General features: G+C 43.6%; 1 long non-coding RNA gene across 3 annotated transcripts in view; it reads right to left on the bottom strand.

Moving 5' to 3' along the window:
* LOC102472982 (uncharacterized) overlaps positions 1-19,968 on the bottom strand; it is a 52,345-nt gene that overhangs the window by 1,770 nt on the left and 30,607 nt on the right. For all 3 annotated transcript variants that reach the window (XR_001369594.2, XR_003547501.1, XR_337088.3), the window contains one exon: positions 186-333. This is a non-coding gene — a long non-coding RNA (uncharacterized LOC102472982). The remainder of the gene's footprint in view (positions 1-185; positions 334-19,968) is intronic.

Genomic DNA, 19,968 nt, shown 5'->3' with positions numbered 1-19,968 from the left:
AGACATAGCGGCTTGCTTTCTCTCTCTCTCTCTCTCTCTCTCTCTCTCTGGTAAGCACACATGCCCTGTAGCAAATTTTAAAATAATAATAAACAAAAATTAATAAATAATTATTTAAGAAAGAATTAAATTAAAAAATAAATCTATGCACTTCAAGGGAATTTTTATTAAAATGTCCTCCATACCCCTTTTGACTGCCAAATGCAGTGGAGACTTCAGTCTTCTATCAATCCTCCTCTAGGTTGCATTTGCCTCTTTGTATGTCCTTAGAGATCATCCTCTTCCTTGATGATATTGGCAGTTATATATTATGTCTTCTTAAGTTTCTTTATTCTAAGAAAGAGACAAAGAAAGAGAGAAGGGGAGAGAGGGTTTTAAAATCCATTTCTCATAATGGCACCTCTCCCATATTCTATACCCCTAGTAAGTAGCACCACAGTCTCTCCAGTTACTTTATCAAGAAACAGGAATCAAACTAGACATCTCTCATTGTTACTCATCCCACCTCAGTCCAGTTGATGATTAAATGTTTATAAAAATATCTCCTAAATATCAGTTCAACTTCTCAACAGCTCTTGCCTACAGTAGTGAAATGGAATCTTGACCTTTCTTCTAACCTATTGCCCTCCAGCCCACCCATCAAATTCACCCTCTCAGCTGTAGTCAGAGGGACTCATCTAAATAACAAATCTGATCATGCCCAAACCATTTATGGGGGCTGGGTGGTGGTGCAGTGCTAGTACAACTGGACCTACAAAGGAAAGGTCCTGAGTTTGTCTTATGACCTTCCTGAGCGTACTAGGTAGGTACATGCGTGCCTGTGATCCAGCTCACTGAGACTAAGAGAGTAGATTGGCACCCTGTGGGTCTGTCTCCCTCACCCACCATAGAAGAAATAAACTTTTTTAAAAGACCAAAAAACAAACAAATAAAAAAACCCCCCACATTTATGGCTATCACATACAAGATAAAGTCAAACTTCTTGGCCTGTCACTTGACTTTTACAAATTGATATACCTCTTCGTCCATTAGTTTTTCATGCCAGAGGGCTTAAGAATTTCTAACCAGGGCTACATGTGATACAATGGTGAAATGTGTTGCTCTGTGAGGCTGACCCACATGGGAAGCTTACTAGCTTAAGGTTGGAGAGCCCCTATGTACATGGGGCATGTTCATGCCTGTGACCCCCAGCTGGCTGAGGCTGGGGGTAGATTGCAGTGTTGAGAGCCTCTTGGGGATGCTCTCCCTATGTCCTATTTTTATGGAAAAAATAAATTAAAATGAATAAACAAAAAATTAAGACAAAAATAAAAGCACTTGCAACTTTGTCATAGTAACAGAAGTTTCTCTTATCTCTCAAGATTAGGACATGGTGGGCCTCCACATTTACAAAACCAAGAAGGACCTTTGAATTACTTTTTGTTCCCCAGAAAAAATATTTGGTTATCAGAAAAGTCATGACGTATTTTTCTATACAAAAATGCGTCATGACTTTTTTGATGATCCTATAAATAGTTACCTTGGAGTCTCTACTTCTAGACATAAGAGAAATTAAAAAAAAAATTTTTAATGCCAGAGGGTACATGTGCATAGCAGAGAGAGAGAGAGAGAGAGAGATCGCTCCCCTTCTTGCAGTAGTCACACCACAATCCCCCTTTCTCTATTCGTCCATCCTATCAGGATCTTCAGCACACATAACCTGGTGTGTTTTTCATAATGCCAGGCCTAAGATTCAAACATCAGTCAGTCATTTGAGATTTGGCTCCCTCCACATAACACCCAACAACTATACTATGGAGCCAGCTCAAGAAAGTACATTTTATTTCCTGTCTTAACACATAACCTAAACCCTAGGTCTGTCCCCTTCTCTTACTTCTCCCATGTTGCCTTTTGCTTATTAACATCTACTACCTAATTTCTTATAGCTCTGCTCATGTTATACATTCCATGCCATTTTCTCTGTGTCTGGCTAGATATATTAATTCTCTAAGATTTACCTGAACGTTTTCTCTGCCTGAAGGCCCTCCCCACTCTCAGCTTCACCCTGCCCCTGCATTTTCACAGCACCCAGTTTATATTTCCATGCAGTGATAGTGACTCCATTATAGTTCATAGATGTGAGAGAGAACATGTTCTACCTGGTGGGTAGTGATAGGTCCAGGACATTTCTTTGACTCGCTCACAACATGTCTCATTTAGAGATCCTTTGGTTCTGGAAGTCTGTCCATTTTCCCTCACCAGTCTCAGAATAATCTGTCTGGAGAATATTCAGTATACAGGTTTTCTTCCTTCCTGATTCCTTCTGGCCCTGAGGCCAGAATTACTTAGTTCAGATCCAAACTACCACTTATTAGCTGTGTGACTCTAGAAAAGTTTCTTAACTTCTCTAAACCTTCTTTTCCTCATTTGAAAAATAGGGATGGACACAGTACCCATAGAGATATTCATCTCACTGCATCATTGTAAAGATTAAATAATATGTGCATATAAGATAATTAAAATAATACCTGATACAAGGTAAGCATTCAAATAAGTATTTGTGTATTATTACTTTCTTTGACCTGTTCAAAAAATAACTTAATAGTAGCCAACACTTGATAGCAATTTCTAATTCTGGAATCTAATAAGGCTGCCTGTATTTAGGACATAGACCCAACCCCCATTCACTTGCCCAAACCTCTCTATTTAGAGTGTTGCAACCAACATTCCATACCAAAGTTTCAATCATTTGACTAAGACTTGCTCCCCCTTAAAGCACAAATACCACATAAAGTCTTATCAATCATTTATAATGCCCTCATTCAAGTAGTCCCAGACAACACCAGCTGGAAATAATAATAACTCATATTTGTATGGCACTTTACAATTTACAAAGCATTCTCACATACTCTTTTCCTTGTGATCCTCGGAATAGTGCCGTGGGTTAGGAAGAGCAGGCATGATTATGATTATTACCAGTTTAGAGAACACTGAGACTCACAGAGTTTAGGAGCCCAGCTTCCCACAGATGGTATGTTATGGAGCTGGGGCTTATTTTCAAGCTTTGTGGCTCCCGGGCCCACACTCACTTACTCTTTCTCTCTTTCCTTCTTTCTTTCCTTCTTTCTTTCGTCTGTCTTCCTTTCTTTCTTTCTTTCTTTCTTTCTTTCTTTCTTTCTTTCTTTCTTTCTTTCTCTTCTCTCTTTCTCTCTTTCTTTCCTCTTTTTCTCTCTCTCTTTCTCCCTCTCTTTTTTTAATTTACCAGAGGGAGAGAGAGAAAGATGAAATTAAAAACCACTCCTCATGGAGACTGGTCACACTGCAATCCCTTCTCCATCTCTCCCTCCTTTCGAGATTTTGGGAACACATGCACACACATGGTATGTTTTTCAAGTCACAAGGTCTGAGACTTGAACTGCACAATCAACTACACAGGATCCAACGTTGTAGCCTCCGTGATACTAGATGGCCCCACGATCTTTCTTCTACCATGCTTGCATGACCTCTGAAACTCCGTAACAGCTGAACAGGACTTAGAAACTCTGGGGCCTAATACAGAGTTATGAGGCTGACACCTCATGCCTTCAATGTTAATGCGTTTAGAGACTTGGGGAATATCAGGTTGAAATGAGACTTTAAAGATTATCTGTTGAAGAGCCCAAGATTGGAATTAGATTTACTGAGTTCATATTAGCTCTATCCTTTGCTGATTAATCTTGAGAAAGGCATTTAACTTCTGTGTGGTTTAATTTTATCATTTCTGAAATAATGCTGATAGTAGTTATTGCTAAGGATTGCTGGGAGAGCAAATGAGATCACTCATTTACAGCACTTGGTTAATAAATGTTAACCATCAGCACTAACATTATTATACAATTATTATAATCTGTGATCTTGAGGGTCCCTAGAGGGTCACTGAGGTAGTGCTCTTTTCTTCAAGTTTCGAAATAAGCATGTGAGCAGGGGAAAATATCTACAGTGAGTATATGGTGTTGTAGCCAAAGAGAGACTTCAAAATGATGTCTGAGCCTGGCCTGGTGGGATCATCCAAGAGATGGATGGGGCAAGTGGGATATAGGGCAGGCTTTGAATTCTTCTGCCAGGCTATTAAGTTTGGCCAGAATCCCTGACATCTGGTTGGCTAATTTTTGCCTGACAGATTGTATTAATTATAATTCTCCATAGAAAAAGAATCAAGAGGATATGCATATATGTATATACATATAAATAAATTTATCAAAATTATAGTAGTCTTAAAAAAAATACAGTGGTCTTAAAAAAAAAAAAAAACCCTACAATAGTCCTCTCTTATCTGTGGTTTGCTTTCTGCAGTTTTAACTACAACTGTGGTCAACTGTGGTTCAACGATATTATAGGGAAAAATTTAAAAATAAATTTATAAGTTAAAAAACATTAGCATTTCATGATTGAGAGAGACAGAGTCAGGTCTCAGCACCCTGACAGGGTTCCAGTGCCATGATCAACACCCAGACTCAGTCAGTCTAGGTCATGGGCAGATGGGTGCCTAGTGTACTCAGTAAGGTCTCTGAACATGAACTAGTAACTTTCCTATGTAGGTCTGCCTGTCAAAGCATTACACATTACTACTGCACCACTGGCCCTGATGTGTAAGTTTCAAATTGTGCACCATTCTGAGTAGATGGTGAAATCTCACGTTCTCCCTCTCCAATCAGCCTGGGATATAAACCATCTGCTTGTGCAGTATATCCATGCTGTATATACCCTACCCATTAGTCACTCATAGCCATCTCAGTTACTGGACTGAAAAAACATAATATATGTAGAGTTTCAAACTATCTGAGGTTTCAGACAACAGCTGCGCGTCTTGGGAAGGTATCCTCCATGGACAAGGGGGGACCACTATAATCGGCTTGTGTGACTTTGAAGGCCGAGTCCCAACATCTGCAGTTAGCAAGCTGAAGACACACAGCATTCCAGTCTGAAGGAGACTAGAGATCCAAGAAAATGCAGTTCAAGTCCAAGGGCAGGAAAAGACTGATTCCCCAGTTCAAGTAGTGAGGCAAGTCAAGTTATTCCTTACTTTTGGGAACATCGGCCTTTTTGTTCTATTCAGACCTTTGACTGGATGAGGGCTAACATGAGGGCAACCGACCTCATTCTACCAGTTCAGGTGGATTCATGAAGTGTTTTAGTCATCATTTAACATTTACACACAAGAATGGATGAGGGTACAGAGGAATACTATCTGAATTGCAGGTGTCACTTGCAGATTCCACATCATACTCTCCTCAGGTCTTACATAGGGAAACATGGAACATTCCTAAGATTAGGAGCTGACCAGCACATACAAAGTACTCAACAAATGCTGTTTCCTTTTACCTACCTTGAACAGAGAAAACAACTTACTAGCAAGTCACAGCTGGTAAGATTATTCATGTTCATTGCCCTCTAAAAACGCAGATGACAGAGGACCTAGGAGATGACCTGGACACACTTCCACATATTATAGGCAAGGAAAGAAAGACTCAATGAGCCGTACCAATTTACACAGCTTGGAAGAGCAGAGATGGGAACTAGGGCCCTGAATCCCTATCTGGAATCTTTTACCATTCATTCTCTACTAGGTCTGTGGAAAGATAACTCAGTCATTTGAGAAATATTTATGTCTAGCCCTAAAATAGCCACTGTGGGAGATCCCAAATATTTAAATCTAGTTATACTGGGGAGTGTACATAATAGCAGCATTTAAGTTAACATTAAGTCGGTAGAGCAGGTAGAGCAATTAATTCAAGGCTATTAGTGAAAACCACAAAGCATGTCATGTCAGAAAAGAAATGAAGGAATTTAATGACTAACAAGTATTTTATTGAACTCCTAATAGTGTAATGCATTTTACTAGGCTTCAGAGATACAGGGTTTCTATCCTTAAGGATCTAAGTGTAGACAGGACAATATATATGTAAATAAATAACTGCAACACACTTATTTTTTTAATTCACTGGAAGATATACAAAGACTGCATAGGCATAGCTGATTATGGAAACACTAAGGAGATTATTTCCAAGTATACTTGATCTCTTTTTTCAAAAGTTATTTATTTCTTTCATGAGCGAGAGAGGCAGAAAGACAACACCCCTAAGAAGGGGTGGGGAGGGATGGTTCTCTTACCATGACCATTTGATGCTTCAATCCATCCCCAGACTCAGCCAGCCCTGGATGATGGTCATGCAGGCACCTGACACACTCAAGGAGTCTCCAGATGCAAACCAGGTACTTTCTCGTGTGGGTCACATCACAAAGTGTCACCATTACTACTATAATCCAGACCCCTCTAAGTATGTTTTAGAATATGAAACTCAGGGAAGTAACATTGACCTCGGTTCTAAAGTACAAATAGGAGTGTGCTAGTGGCTAGTGGAAGAAGCCATTTCCAGGAAAAAAAACATAAAAGCTTTGTAAAAGCCTAGACTAAAAGCATGGCTTGTTATTGAGAGTGCTGGAAGATATTGCTGGAGTTGTATGCCTGGATTCTGCAGTGTGAGCTAGATGGTGTCAGGCAGAGTCAGGAAAGATAGGTAAGAACCAGATCACAGGGACTTTCACTACTCTGTCTTGGAGTCTGGATTTTACTGCATAGAAAATGAGAAACCTGAACAAATTTTGAGCAGAGAAATAACCAGAGAATATTATAATTTTTTCCTTATTCCTCTAAGAATTTTCTAGTATTCCTACCGTGAATGTAGATACTGGAAGGGATTAGAGATTGAGTGGATGTCACATAGTAAGAGAGAAGGGTTCAGCATGACTCCTAAAGGGTGCTGATGTGAGACATCAGATAGTATTCAAGACAGGTGTCGGGCAGTGGCCTTTTGTGGTTTCTATTGGCTTGTTGGAAAAGTCATGACACACTTTTGCATAGAAAACATAGAAAAAGTATGTCATGACTTTTCTGACAACCCAGTATATTCGTAGCTAGACTGAGAATGCTCTTAGGGTAAAGACTTCTGTGTTGGAGAGGGGAGAGGGATGGTTCTTTTACCATGTCCAGTCATGTCCTGCTCCTCTCAAGCTCTCCATCTGCAGGTGGCTTGAAGGCAGGGAGCATTAGAATGTAATGAGCTCCACTTAGAGTTGTCAGATAAAATAGAGAATACCCAATTAAATCTGGATTTCTGGTCTGTAAAATGAGTACTTTTAATATAAATATGCTCATACAATATCTGGGATATACTAATAGTAAAATTTTATATATATACATATATATGTGTGTGTGTATATATATATAGTAAATATATATATATATATATTTAAAAAGCTATACATAAGATTAAAATTACTGTAAGGAGTCCTCATTTACATAGGGGACAGGGAAGGCACAAGGGTCACGTCGAGGAAGGCAGTAGAGCAGTGATTTATCACAGTCTTTGAGATCACCAGTTCTCTTGATGAAATCCCCTAATTCCACCTCTTGAAGCAACAATCTAATAATTGGCTTTCTATGTAACTTGATTATGGGACAGAAAATGTGCTGATCTGGGAACAAGCTTTTCTGACCCACATAAAGAGAAAGTAGAGGATATTATTTAGTACATGAGTTGTGTGGTCTGACAGTCCCTATATAAAGGGTTCAAATTTAGCTACAAGGCCTTGGGCAAATTGCTCACCTTTTCACTCCATTTCTTCTGTGTAAAATGAAAATGGTACAACCTATCTCAGAGAATCCTATTGGAATTGCATGGGAGGATATGTATGCAGTATCTAGAGCCTATTAATAAGATAATGTTATTATTTTCACATAATAACATTTTATCTTCAAAAAACACATTAGTATTTCTTTCCATCCACTTTTTTAACATAATTTCACTCTGTGACATGGACTGTACAAGTTTGATTGTTCTTATGACAATAATAATAGTAATAGTAATAAAAGGACACTAACCAAAGTCACAGCAGGAGTGATTGGTTAGCTCCTGACTCAGGACTACTTCATTGATAGAATATTAGAGAAATGGGATCATCCAGAGGCTCCCAACTGGGGTATTTGGCAATATAAGAGTCATTTTGATTGCCACCGTACCTGGGTGTTCTTCCAGCATTTAATGTCTAGAGCCCCAGAGGCTAAGCATCCTCCAATGGGACAGTCCTGGCCACAGATCCCAATAGCTCCCCATTGAAAAACACTAATATTCCTGTCCCCTTGTCTTGCAATTGGAAAAATGGAGGTCCAGGGAGGTTAAATGACAAGATCTCCAAGGTTTACACATGGGAAATGATCAACTGTGTGTTGAATGAGAGAATAATAAGAGGAAACAGAGCCTGTTAAGGGAACTTTCTGCTTTTACTCTTTCACTTAGCACATGTGGCCCCTGAACATGTTTTTGTGGCCATGGTTGGGAAAAAGGCACTGATTCCAGTCCTGAGTGTGCAGCTGACCACCTGACCAAGAGCAGTTCCCTCGTTAGTCTTAAAAATTCATGTTCTCAGGGTACACAGAGTCTCCTATGCCATACCCTGTATCCCTCATGCAGATGTGACGAGGACATAGAAGGAGCCCTCGGAATGCCTCTAAAGAAAGGCACTCATCAAAAGCACAGAGACTTCCCAGAGCTGTGGCACCCACAGCCCTCATGGTACATGACAGCATGAGAACCAGCTGGTGAGAGCAGGCAGCAGCAGGGGACCTAGTACCCAGGCTGTACTACCAGCTCAGGTGTGCAGTTGACAGCTAGAAGGGCCTTAAAGGGCATTTCATACAAAACCAACAAGTTATGCATGAGGAAATTAATAAAAATACAATTATCATCCTTTCATGATTAAATTGCATGGAGCACACGCTAAGCAATCCACACACACTACCTCATTTCAGTGCCTGGTAACTCTATGGAGTAAGCTTGTATTCCCATTTACATCGGAGAAAAGTGAAAGAGTAAGCTGAAATCCAAAAGGTGAAAATGGTAGAGGTGGGATTTGAGCTGATGTGCACTGGATTCCACAGCCACCTTACTGTCCAGCAGACAGGAAAGGGATGTAACCTCTGCCTAGTGGAACTGGCACTCAAAGTCCCCACTTCTGTCTCAACTACTTGGGCAGGTTGGAAAACCAAGACAGAGCAAACTGGTGTGAACTCACTCCCTAACCTTGTGTTGTGGGAAGGTCAACTGAACTTTCTTTATAGCTTTCCTCCCTCCCAAACTCGCTGCAAAGAGGACGTGATGGGAATATTAAAAGCCCCAGGCTGGAGGACTTGCCTCTCCCACCCCTAGTCTGGAGCAACGGAACTTCAAAGGGAAAGGAAGCTGGTGCAGAACCGGGAGGCCCCCGTACATTTTCTCTGGGGCCCCTCTGAGCTGTGAACATTTGCAGACCCTCCCGCCCCGGCCCCTCCAGGTGTCGGCGTCAGGCCCCGAGCCCCGCCCCCCGCGCCCTGCCCTCCTACTCCTGGCTTTCATGTGGATCAAGGCCTGGAAGATGACAGGCCTCCTGACTGATAGATACAGGGAGACCTCGCTGGTGATTTATTGGCTTTCTGCACCTGACGAGAACCACTAGGCCTATCTGAGGAAGGAAATATATGGGCTTTCCTGACTCCAAGTGGCAGCCCCGGGGCGAGCATGTGATGTCAAGCTGGGCAGAGGAGAGCTGAGCGGTGCACCGGCCTGTGTTTTGTAAGCGGGCTCAGGTCATAAAAGTGTCAGCACTCGATATATTTCTTGCGGGAGATCCTCTCTGGGTCCTGGCCAGCACCTTCTCTCCCGTGGCTGGCGGCCGGACTGGACTGAGAGGTCCCAGCCGCCTCAGCCCAGGCTTTATTTAGCCAGTGCCCTGAGGTGGCCATTCCTTCCTCTGCATTGCCCTAGGGAGCCCTGAACACGGTGCTGCGATGGGGACTGTGGCAGCCAGCCATGCCTGCTCTCATGCTTACTCCAGCCTAGAGTCACTCATTTCTGTCTGGCCCTGGGGACAGTGCAGGGCAGGAGTTAAGTACCTATAACCTGGAGTCAGGTAGACCTGGGTGGTAATTCTGAACCTATTTACCACTTACTAGATGGGAGATTTTAATGGAATTACTGAATCTCTCTGCACATGATTTTTCCTCTGTAACACAGGAGTGATGAGAATACCCAGTGAATATAGTGGCAGTAATGATTAATGATTCATTTAGGAGGTAGAGTTCTACCCCAGCTCTAAAGATAACATTGCAAGAAAGTCTCTAGGAAAAGGGGCAGGAAGGACTATGTGCTGGCCCACAGAAGCGGAGTGGCAGAGGTGGTCTGGGGCCCATAAGATGGATTTTCTTTGTATACTAAGCAGTGGCAAGGCACTTAAAGGTCTGCTTAGCAAGTGGTTGTTCCTAGCCAAGAAGAAAAGGGAGTGGATGACCCAACCTCTCTATAAAACTGTTTTTGTGAATACCCTATTCCGAGGCCACACCATTAATACCCAGTCATATGTTATACCTAGTCCTGTTCTCTACTTGCATATGGCCCAATTTGCCACAGCATTAGACTAGGATACATAGGAGTGCTTCTTTTTTCATTTAGGTTTTTGCCTTTGGGTACATGCGCTAGCTGGAGAAAGAGAGAGAAAGAGAAAAGGAAAGTGAGAAATCACACCTCCTACTCCAGGGGGAGGGATGGCCATTCTGCAGTCCCTTCTCCTCCATTCTCTTCTTGGAATTTTGAGCACACATACACACACCCAGCATGATCTTCAATCTCTGGATCCAAGATTTGAACCTTGGTCACCCATGTGGGAGTTCAGCACTTTAAACTCCATGCCACCTGCTCACCTCAGCAGAGCTTCTCTTAAGGCAGAAATAAAATGTATGTTCTCTTATGTCTAGAAGTAGAAATTGCAAGGTACCTAGAAGGATTTATTTTGTTTTCTAGGGGAGAAAGAAGTAATTTAAGGAGGTCCTTCTTGGATCTGTAAACATGGAGGCCCACTGTGTCCTGACCTTCGGAGATAAGAGAACCTTCTGTGGGGACCAGCTAGCGTAATGGCTATGTTGCTGGACTCCCATGTAGTCGACCGTGGTTCGCGCCCTGGACCCAGTGGCTTAAACTCACGCCAGGCACATGTGCATGCGTGCCCAAGATCCCGAGAGAAGAATGGAGGAGAAGGGATTGTGGCATAACCATCCCTCTGAGGGGGGTTATTTCTCGCTTTCTGTCTCTCTGTCTCTTTCTGTCTGTCTGGCGAGTGCACGCATCCTATAGCAAAAACCTCTTAAAAAAAAAAAAAAAAAAAAAAAAAAAAAAAAAAAAAAAACAAGAGAACCTTCTGTTACTGTAGCAAAGTTAGAAATCGGTAAGTCTTCTGGTTTGCAAAGTTGATTGCAAGGAAGAGGTGTGTCAGCCTGTAAAAGGAGCCATCTTGGACTTCTTGGAGAGAAGATGCCAAGGCTGGCAAGTTTTTGTTGTTGTTTTTTTTTTTTAATAATACTTTTTTTCTTTTTGGACAGGTTTTCCCTATAGGGCGTGTGTGCTCACCAGAAAGACAGAGAGAGACAGAGAGACAGAAAGCGAGAAGTCATCCCCCAGGGGGGGATGGCCACACTACAATCCCTTCTCCTCCTTTCTCCTCTTGGGATCTTGGGCACGCATGCACATGCGCCCAGCATGAGTTTTAAGCCACTGGGTCCGAGACTCGAACCACAGTTGACTACATGGGAGTCCAGCAACATAGCCATTACACTTAACTGCTGGTCCCAAGCTGGCAAGTTTTACTTGCCATTAAATCAGAAAGACCTGAGAGGATCAACTGGGGTGCTCTCAGCTATGGTTCAGTGATGGTCACCAAAATGAAGTTAATCAAGGAAAGGGGAAGTCTGAGGTCATAACCCCTGCTCAATACAATAGCCAAAAGAACGGCAGAGGTGGTCTGGTGGTGTTATGGCATGGTGTGGCTGATCCTGGACACTTGTGCAGAACCACCTGCTTTGACATAGACATTTTGCAGTTTGGGGAAAGATGGCTGAGCATGAGAGCATGACCTGAAATCCTTATAATCAGGAGAGGTGCATGGGCAATACCACTCAGGATACTCCTCCGCCTCTACCAAGCACTCACTTGTAAACTTTGCAGAATCAGTGCTCGAAAGCATCATTAAGGAGCAACAAGATGAAAGCAGTAGTTGACTGCTCAGATGTAAGTCTTAAACTTTTTTGTTATTATTGCCAGAGGGCACATGCACTAGCCAGAGAGAGAGAGCCAGAGAAAACACCTTCCAATGGGGCCTGCTGCAATCCTTTTTCCTCCATGTCTCCATTCCATCAGCACCTTAGGCTTCTCTGAACATGTGACAGGCATATTTTCCAAGCCATCAGATTGGAACTCAAACCATGATGGGTCATGGAGGATCAGATTCCCTTAACTGCTATGCTACAGGGCTGGCATTGGTCTTATTTCTCTTCTTTAAATTTTCTTTTCTTTCTCTATTTTTTAAAATTTGCTATGGGGTATGTGCACTTGGCAAAGAGAAAGAGAGAAAGAAAGGGATAACACCCCCCCAGGGGAGATAACCACTCTGTAATTCCTTCTCCATTCTCCTCTTGGAATTTGAGGTATACACACACATGCACTTGCCATGTTGTGCAAGCCACAGGGTCCATGACTCAAACCACACAGTTGACCACGTGGGATCCAGCTGCCTTAACCTCTATGCCAATAACTGGCCTGCAGGTCTTATATCCTTAAATTTTAAGTCTTCAGCATACTCAGACAATTCAGGGTGAGGATGGGGGCAAAGAAGAAAACACTTTATTACTGTTCACAAGGTAAGTGAGGAGAGGCTTGAAAAAATAAAAAAGATATAAACGGTGTTTGTATACTAAGTTGATGAAAAGGGTGTTATGACTTTGATGAATCAGTGCTTCTATCACTAATTGTTCTGTCTTCAGTTAGAATTTAGGCCTGGTATGTTTGGAAATGAACTAACTCTGCACTTTGTAACAGTTTTTAAGTGTCTACTTTGAGAATAAGCTTTATTTCTGTCCCTCATCTTCCCTTTTCCATCTTCTGTCCTAGTCTTGGAAAACACATAGGTAAATGTTCCATGGATGACTTAGTATATGTGTTTGGTCAAAGGGAAGGAGGGACTAAAGCAGGCAAAGAGAACAAACCAAGCAACAACAGCAAAAGCTACAATGTGAAGTGGGCATTCACGGTACAAGTCCGCAACGCTGCCTGCATCACCCCGGGGCGGATCTGCTGTCCTGCTTCATACCTGACCTGTTCACACAACCTACAGGCAGGGGCAGCACTAGCCCCCTCAATCGCCTTGTGCGTATTAGAAGGGAGGACTTCCCCAATGGCCCCGTGCCCTTTTAGGGCTCATGACAGGGACCAGAACACAGGCTGACTCTTGGCCCCCACAAGTCTCTTCTGCTTGGGTGCCTTGCACAGGGATCAGCCTGCAGAACCACATGGGAGGGGCAGCCCTCAAGCTGATTCTCCTGGAGCTCATGATATTCACCTGGAGTCCAGAGCCATAGGTTTCCCAGCTCTGCCATGCATCATCTGTGTGATTTGGGACTCATCAATTTATCTTTCTAAGTTACTTTTCCCTTTTGTAAAATGAGGATAGAGCTACTTCTCATATAGGGTCTTCGCAAGGGTGAAGTGATTCCCAAAGAGCTCTAATCTGGATATTCTAGGCCCACCTCCTCACATGGCTAATGTTAAGCTCTTTTTATAAGCTTAAGAATTATGAGATCATTTTAAATCTTTGAGCTGGAGAGGCCTTTAAGAGATCCCTGCGTCCATCCCAGACCTTAAAGTAAAGGATGTGAACAACACACAGGGCCAGGCCTTACCAACTGTTGGATATTTTTTCACTAGTGCCCAACATGAGGCCTGGCTTTGCCTTGGATCTTCCTGCTTCATTATTGAATCAGCCAACCCTCAGCCAGCAAGGACAGGCTAATGGCTAGATCACCCAACACTCTACACTGGCTTGTCACTAAGCAGGTCCTTGGTAAAGGCCGTTGTTCTGGGCTGGGCTGAACTGGAGCTGTGGGGATTGCAACTGATCTTTTACTTCATTGCAATGCCACTGATAAAAGATCTAGCTTCTGAAGGGTGAGGGGACAACTTCAAGTGTTATTTGAGGACATGGGCATCTGGAAGGGCAGCCTGGGAGAATCTTCATGAGCCCAGATGCACAGAGCACCCAGGACCAGCTCTTGAGCGCAACCTTCCAGAGACCTAAGCTCCCTCTCCCCTAAAAAAAATGGTTGCGGATTAGAATGTTTAAAACAGAGGCTTTCAAGTGAGGCTGAGTTGAGCTGACCAAACTGAGGGTGATGTGACCCTGTTCAAGGAACTTAGTGTCTCTGAGCTTCATTCTTCATCTATTTACATACCTACCCCTAAGTTCTAAGAGTACCTCCAAAATATCTGTGATTTTACTCAAATTATAGTAAAACTGCATATTTCTTTTCCACTGGACATTATATTTTAATTAATTGCCAGAGGGTACATGTACTCACCAGAACAAACCAAGCAACAACAGCAAAAGCTACAATGTGAAGTGGGCATTCACGGTACAAGTCCGCAACGCTGCCTGCATCACCCCGGGGCGGATCTGCTGTCCTGCTTCATACCTGACCTGTTCACACAACCTACAGGCAGGGGCAGCACTAGCCCCCTCAATCGCCTTGTGCGTATTAGAAGGGAGGACTTCCCCAATGGCCCCGTGCCCTTTTAGGGCTCATGACAGGGACCAGAACACAGGCTGACTCTTGGCCCCCACAAGTCTCTTCTGCTTGGGTGCCTTGCACAGGGATCAGCCTGCAGAACCACATGGGAGGGGCAGCCCTCAAGCTGATTCTCCTGGAGCTCATGATATTCACCTGGAGTCCAGAGCCATAGGTTTCCCAGCTCTGCCATGCATCATCTGTGTGATTTGGGACTCATCAATTTATCTTTCTAAGTTACTTTTCCCTTTTGTAAAATGAGGATAGAGCTACTTCTCATATAGGGTCTTCGCAAGGGTGAAGTGATTCCCAAAGAGCTCTAATCTGGATATTCTAGGCCCACCTCCTCACATGGCTAATGTTAAGCTCTTTTTATAAGCTTAAGAATTATGAGATCATTTTAAATCTTTGAGCTGGAGAGGCCTTTAAGAGATCCCTGCGTCCATCCCAGACCTTAAAGTAAAGGATGTGAACAACACACAGGGCCAGGCCTTACCAACTGTTGGATATTTTTTCACTAGTGCCCAACATGAGGCCTGGCTTTGCCTTGGATCTTCCTGCTTCATTATTGAATCAGCCAACCCTCAGCCAGCAAGGACAGGCTAATGGCTAGATCACCCAACACTCTACACTGGCTTGTCACTAAGCAGGTCCTTGGTAAAGGCCGTTGTTCTGGGCTGGGCTGAACTGGAGCTGTGGGGATTGCAACTGATCTTTTACTTCATTGCAATGCCACTGATAAAAGATCTAGCTTCTGAAGGGTGAGGGGACAACTTCAAGTGTTATTTGAGGACATGGGCATCTGGAAGGGCAGCCTGGGAGAATCTTCATGAGCCCAGATGCACAGAGCACCCAGGACCAGCTCTTGAGCGCAACCTTCCAGAGACCTAAGCTCCCTCTCCCCTAAAAAAAATGGTTGCGGATTAGAATGTTTAAAACAGAGGCTTTCAAGTGAGGCTGAGTTGAGCTGACCAAACTGAGGGTGATGTGACCCTGTTCAAGGAACTTAGTGTCTCTGAGCTTCATTCTTCATCTATTTACATACCTACCCCTAAGTTCTAAGAGTACCTCCAAAATATCTGTGATTTTACTCAAATTATAGTAAAACTGCATATTTCTTTTCCACTGGACATTATATTTTAATTAATTGCCAGAGGGTACATGTACTCACCAGAGAGAGAGAGAGGGAGAAAGCATCCCCCAGCGTGATGTAGCCATGCTGCAATTCCTTTTCCCTTCATTTCTCAATCCACATGCACATGTGCCCAGCTGCCAAGGCCAGGATTTGAACCACAGTAGGCCACATGGGATCTGACTCCTGATGCATTGCGCTTAACCACTACACTGTGGGGCCAAACCTCCCTCAAGTACATTTTTATACCATCACAATATCCTAAAGGTTTGTCTTATTTGTGCATGATTTATAGACCTATATCTGAGGTAAAGTAAATAAATACCTTAACGTTTGATTTTTTAATTTTTTGATAGAGTAGGTTTATTAGCATTAACTTTGTGATCTCCAAAATGTGACTGTTTGAATACAGGTCTCTCCCAGCAACCTGGGGCAAACAATGAATAGTAACACTGCTATATCTACATCAGTGTTGCTTATTTTTCAAAACAATTTTTTCACTAAGTATATTATTTCCTTCTCCTCCAGAGGTGGGCTAAGCAAGGATTTTTAATCTGTTTTAGGTGAGGAAAAACAAGACCAGAGGTTTTGAGTGTTGCAGTCTAGTGTCCAGGGCTTCTGTCCCCAAGTTGGGGTTCTCTAGAAGCCCACGTTCCTCCTTAATCATGATCCTTACGATGTTAAAGCATGAGTTACCTGATATTATGAGCCGCACAGGCTGTATTATAGAGTCAACCCAAACCTACCCCAGAATCCAGTCTTTGCCCCCAGGAAATTTTGGAAGGTGACTGTTCTTGAGTTCAGATCATTTTCCATGAAGGCTGCCATAGTCCCTAGTCTCTGTAGTACATCGTTGGGCTAAAGGTCTGGAGACATTTATCCTTTGCTTTCTATCATAGCCATTTAACATTTTAGACAATTTAACATTTTAGACATTTTCCCAGGGGGCAGGAATCACAAAGATTAAAGACAAAGCAAAAGAATTTTCTAATGAGAAAGCCAGTCTGTGGTTTCTGTCTTGGAGAAGAAATCAGGAAATTTGAGTATCCTCGCTTTTTGACCACTTGTTCTCAACATGGAAATGGACAGATGTTTTATACCAGGGCAACCTTTTTCTGTAAAGGGCTGGATAGTAAATATCTAGGATTTGTGGGCCATACAGACTCAGTCTCAACTCTGTCAGGGTAGTGTAAAATCAGCCATAGGCAATACTGTAATGAATGCACATTCTGTTCCAAGATAACTTTATTTGAGAAGAGGCGGCAGGCCAAATCTGCCCAATGGGCTATACACAGGCCCCTGCTTGTTACCATCTGTGCCTTTGAGTATAATATGTGCATACTAAAATAGTTCTTTAGGACTGGGGTTAGCTACAACTAAACATCCTCCTAAGACCTGGACAACTCCAAGGAAGAGGCCTGGGGTGGTAGAGGGACAAAATTGAGACTAAGTTGGGCCAGACCCCTGTGGCAAGGCCTGGGGGCAAATGGGACCAGTGTGGTGTACCTTTAGCACAATGCCTGGCACACAGTTGGGACTTTAATTTCTGAACAGATAACTGTTTAATTAGTTGGCTGATTTCTGGGACTGTCTCATAATATACTCTGGGTCTCCAGGTGCATTCACCAGCTTTCCTATCCCAGCCCAGAATCAACCTTCTTTGACAGATGTCCAGATAGTAGCAATTATCTGAGGACCATGCCTCTGATCAATTAAAATACTACCTCATCAACCCAAACTACTCGGGGGACCAATGTGTCCCAAACATGTACTGTATTCCCTGGTTACCCACCCCCAGCAATCCTTTCCTATAACAAGTCTTCCCCAGCCCCTTGAGCCAGTGGCGTCCAGGAAATCAATGACCGTATGAAACAGATGGTTTCTCCAGTAGGGGGGCAGTTTGGCCTACATCTGAGCATCTTAGATCTTGTTCTTGTTGCCCCCACTGGTCAGTCCTGTCAAAACTTCCTTCTAGGCACCTATGCCGGGTTGTCAGCTGAGCAGATAGGGCCATGGAATAGAAGGAGAAGGCACCTCACAATTTCCTATGACTCCTCTATCACCTCTGTCTACAAAGGAGCCTAAGGGCTGGTGAGGCAGCAAATTTCCTGCTCTGCCAATAGTTCCTGCCTTTCCTATCTGCCATGACTCACCATCTGTGACTTGATATGTTCTACAGACATGAGCATGTTGTACACATTAATGCATGTTTCCTCCATTAGGAAGTTTCCCAGATTGAGGGCAAAATTGAAAACTGGATTGAATCATCCAGATAGACCTCAGCATCCATAGGTCTAGAGGAGGTTTAGGGCATTTTCTTCCCTTAAGGGTCCACTCCTGTTCTAAAGAGCAGCAGGATTTATTGATCTAATGAGGGCCCAGGATGTGCTAGAAGACCTTGCTGTCTGTAGTGGATGACTGCCGTCTCCCTGACCAGCTGTGCGTGCATGCTGTCCTGGCCTAAGTCTCCCTTTCTCCTTCTGCTTCCACATGGGAAAAGGCTGAGGGCTGCAGCTCCCTGCTCACCTGGAACTCCTCTGGTTGCCAAAGGGTGGGATGGAGACTCTGAGACAACCTGATGGATCATCTCATAAACAGAGCCCGCAGGAAGGAAAAGAAAATTATGCCAGCAGAATGCACTTATGAGAAATAGATACGTGTGGTGCAGGGAGAAATGCTTTGATATTAAAATTTTTTGTAACTTAAAAAGGCATGAAAAATGATACCGACCACTAACTAATCAACATTCCTTTGCGAATGCAGCTTCAGTTCCTAACCAAAAACACATCTCTGCTATTGTCTTGTCTAGATCCAGATGCAAACATGATTAATTAAGTTTCAGTAGAGGAGGGGGATGGTCGAGATGGATGGCTTGCTGAGGATACTTTCTATACACAGGCCTGGGGAGAATCCCTAAGGCTGGTTGCCTATTTTCCTCCACAGAGCAGGGCCTGCCTCCTGTGCAGTGACAGCCACAGAGTGGGCTACACCGAGGCCCATGGGTGAGGCAATGAGAGGCCTAAGGAGAGCTCTTGGAACCTCCTGTTGCCTCACCCAGCACAGCATGGCACAGTATCAGAAGCACACCTGGTATCCTACCGGGAGACCTGGGCTCTGCTCCCTACTCTGCTACCATGAAGTTTGGGATAGGGGGCCAACTGCCTCCTTTCTGCAGGTGTAAAATGAAAGGTTAGATTAAATGCTACTCAAAGTCTCTTCTATTTCTGGCTTTATATTCTGGTGACCAAGGTTCTTCACACATAGCAGGTGTCTCTCAACTGATTGCCTGGTATGGTGACCAAGGTTCTTCACACATAGCAGGTGTTTCACAACTGATTGCCATACCAGGCAATCAGTTGTCACCTCAGGGCAGAGGAGCCTGGTAATGGTGGGTGGAGGGTGTGCTAGTTAAGGATCTCTACTGCAGGTGGCTGAACTGCAGCACTCGGCCCAGCATCGCAGAGGCCAGCAGACTAGCTTCCTGACCTCAGCTCCATCGAAGTCAGTCTAGCAACTGTGAGTGAGACACCAACTGCTCTGTGCCTCAGTGCCCCCCTGGAGAACAGAAACGCCAGGTCAACTCATCCTGGGGTGTCAGGAAACTAGTTACCTCAGTTTCTCTGTTCTCACACTGGAGGGTCAGAGGGACAGTGGGCCAGTTTAGAGTAATATCTGCTGTAGGAATCTGCTCTGCTAGTAGGAGGCGTAGGTCCTGTAATGGGGGGGCAGGATTGGAGTCAGACTGTCTGCATTGAATTATAAACCTCCTTTGGGCCTCATAGGCCTCATCTGTAAAACAGGAGTAATAATCGTAGAGCAAATCTCATATTACTGAAGATTAAATAGGGTAAAATATATAAGATGCATATATGATCACGCCTAGCACATTGAGCAAGTGCCAGAGAGTTGGTGTTGTGACTACACCCGCCTTTCAAGCACTGGATGTACACCAAATGTCCCCTTAGTGTGCAAAGTTCATGTCTTCTCATAGAAGAGAGTAAGAGGAGCTCCCCAAAACTTCCACTGCCCTGACCAAGCACATCTACTCATTCAGCAAATACCACTGAGTACACACACTGCACAAGGCCCTAGCTAGCTTTGGGGAGACAAGGTTGCATGGATCTTCTAGCCAGTCTGAGACTAGGACTCACCAGTAGAGCACGCAGTGGGTGGTATC

Source organism: Tupaia chinensis, unplaced genomic scaffold (genome assembly GCF_000334495.1).
Source record: "Tupaia chinensis unplaced genomic scaffold, TupChi_1.0 Scaffold144247_1, whole genome shotgun sequence".
NCBI lineage: Eukaryota > Metazoa > Chordata > Mammalia > Scandentia > Tupaiidae > Tupaia > Tupaia belangeri.
Note: the sequence above shows the minus strand (reverse complement) of the source record. Positions and strands in the feature narration are given on the sequence as shown.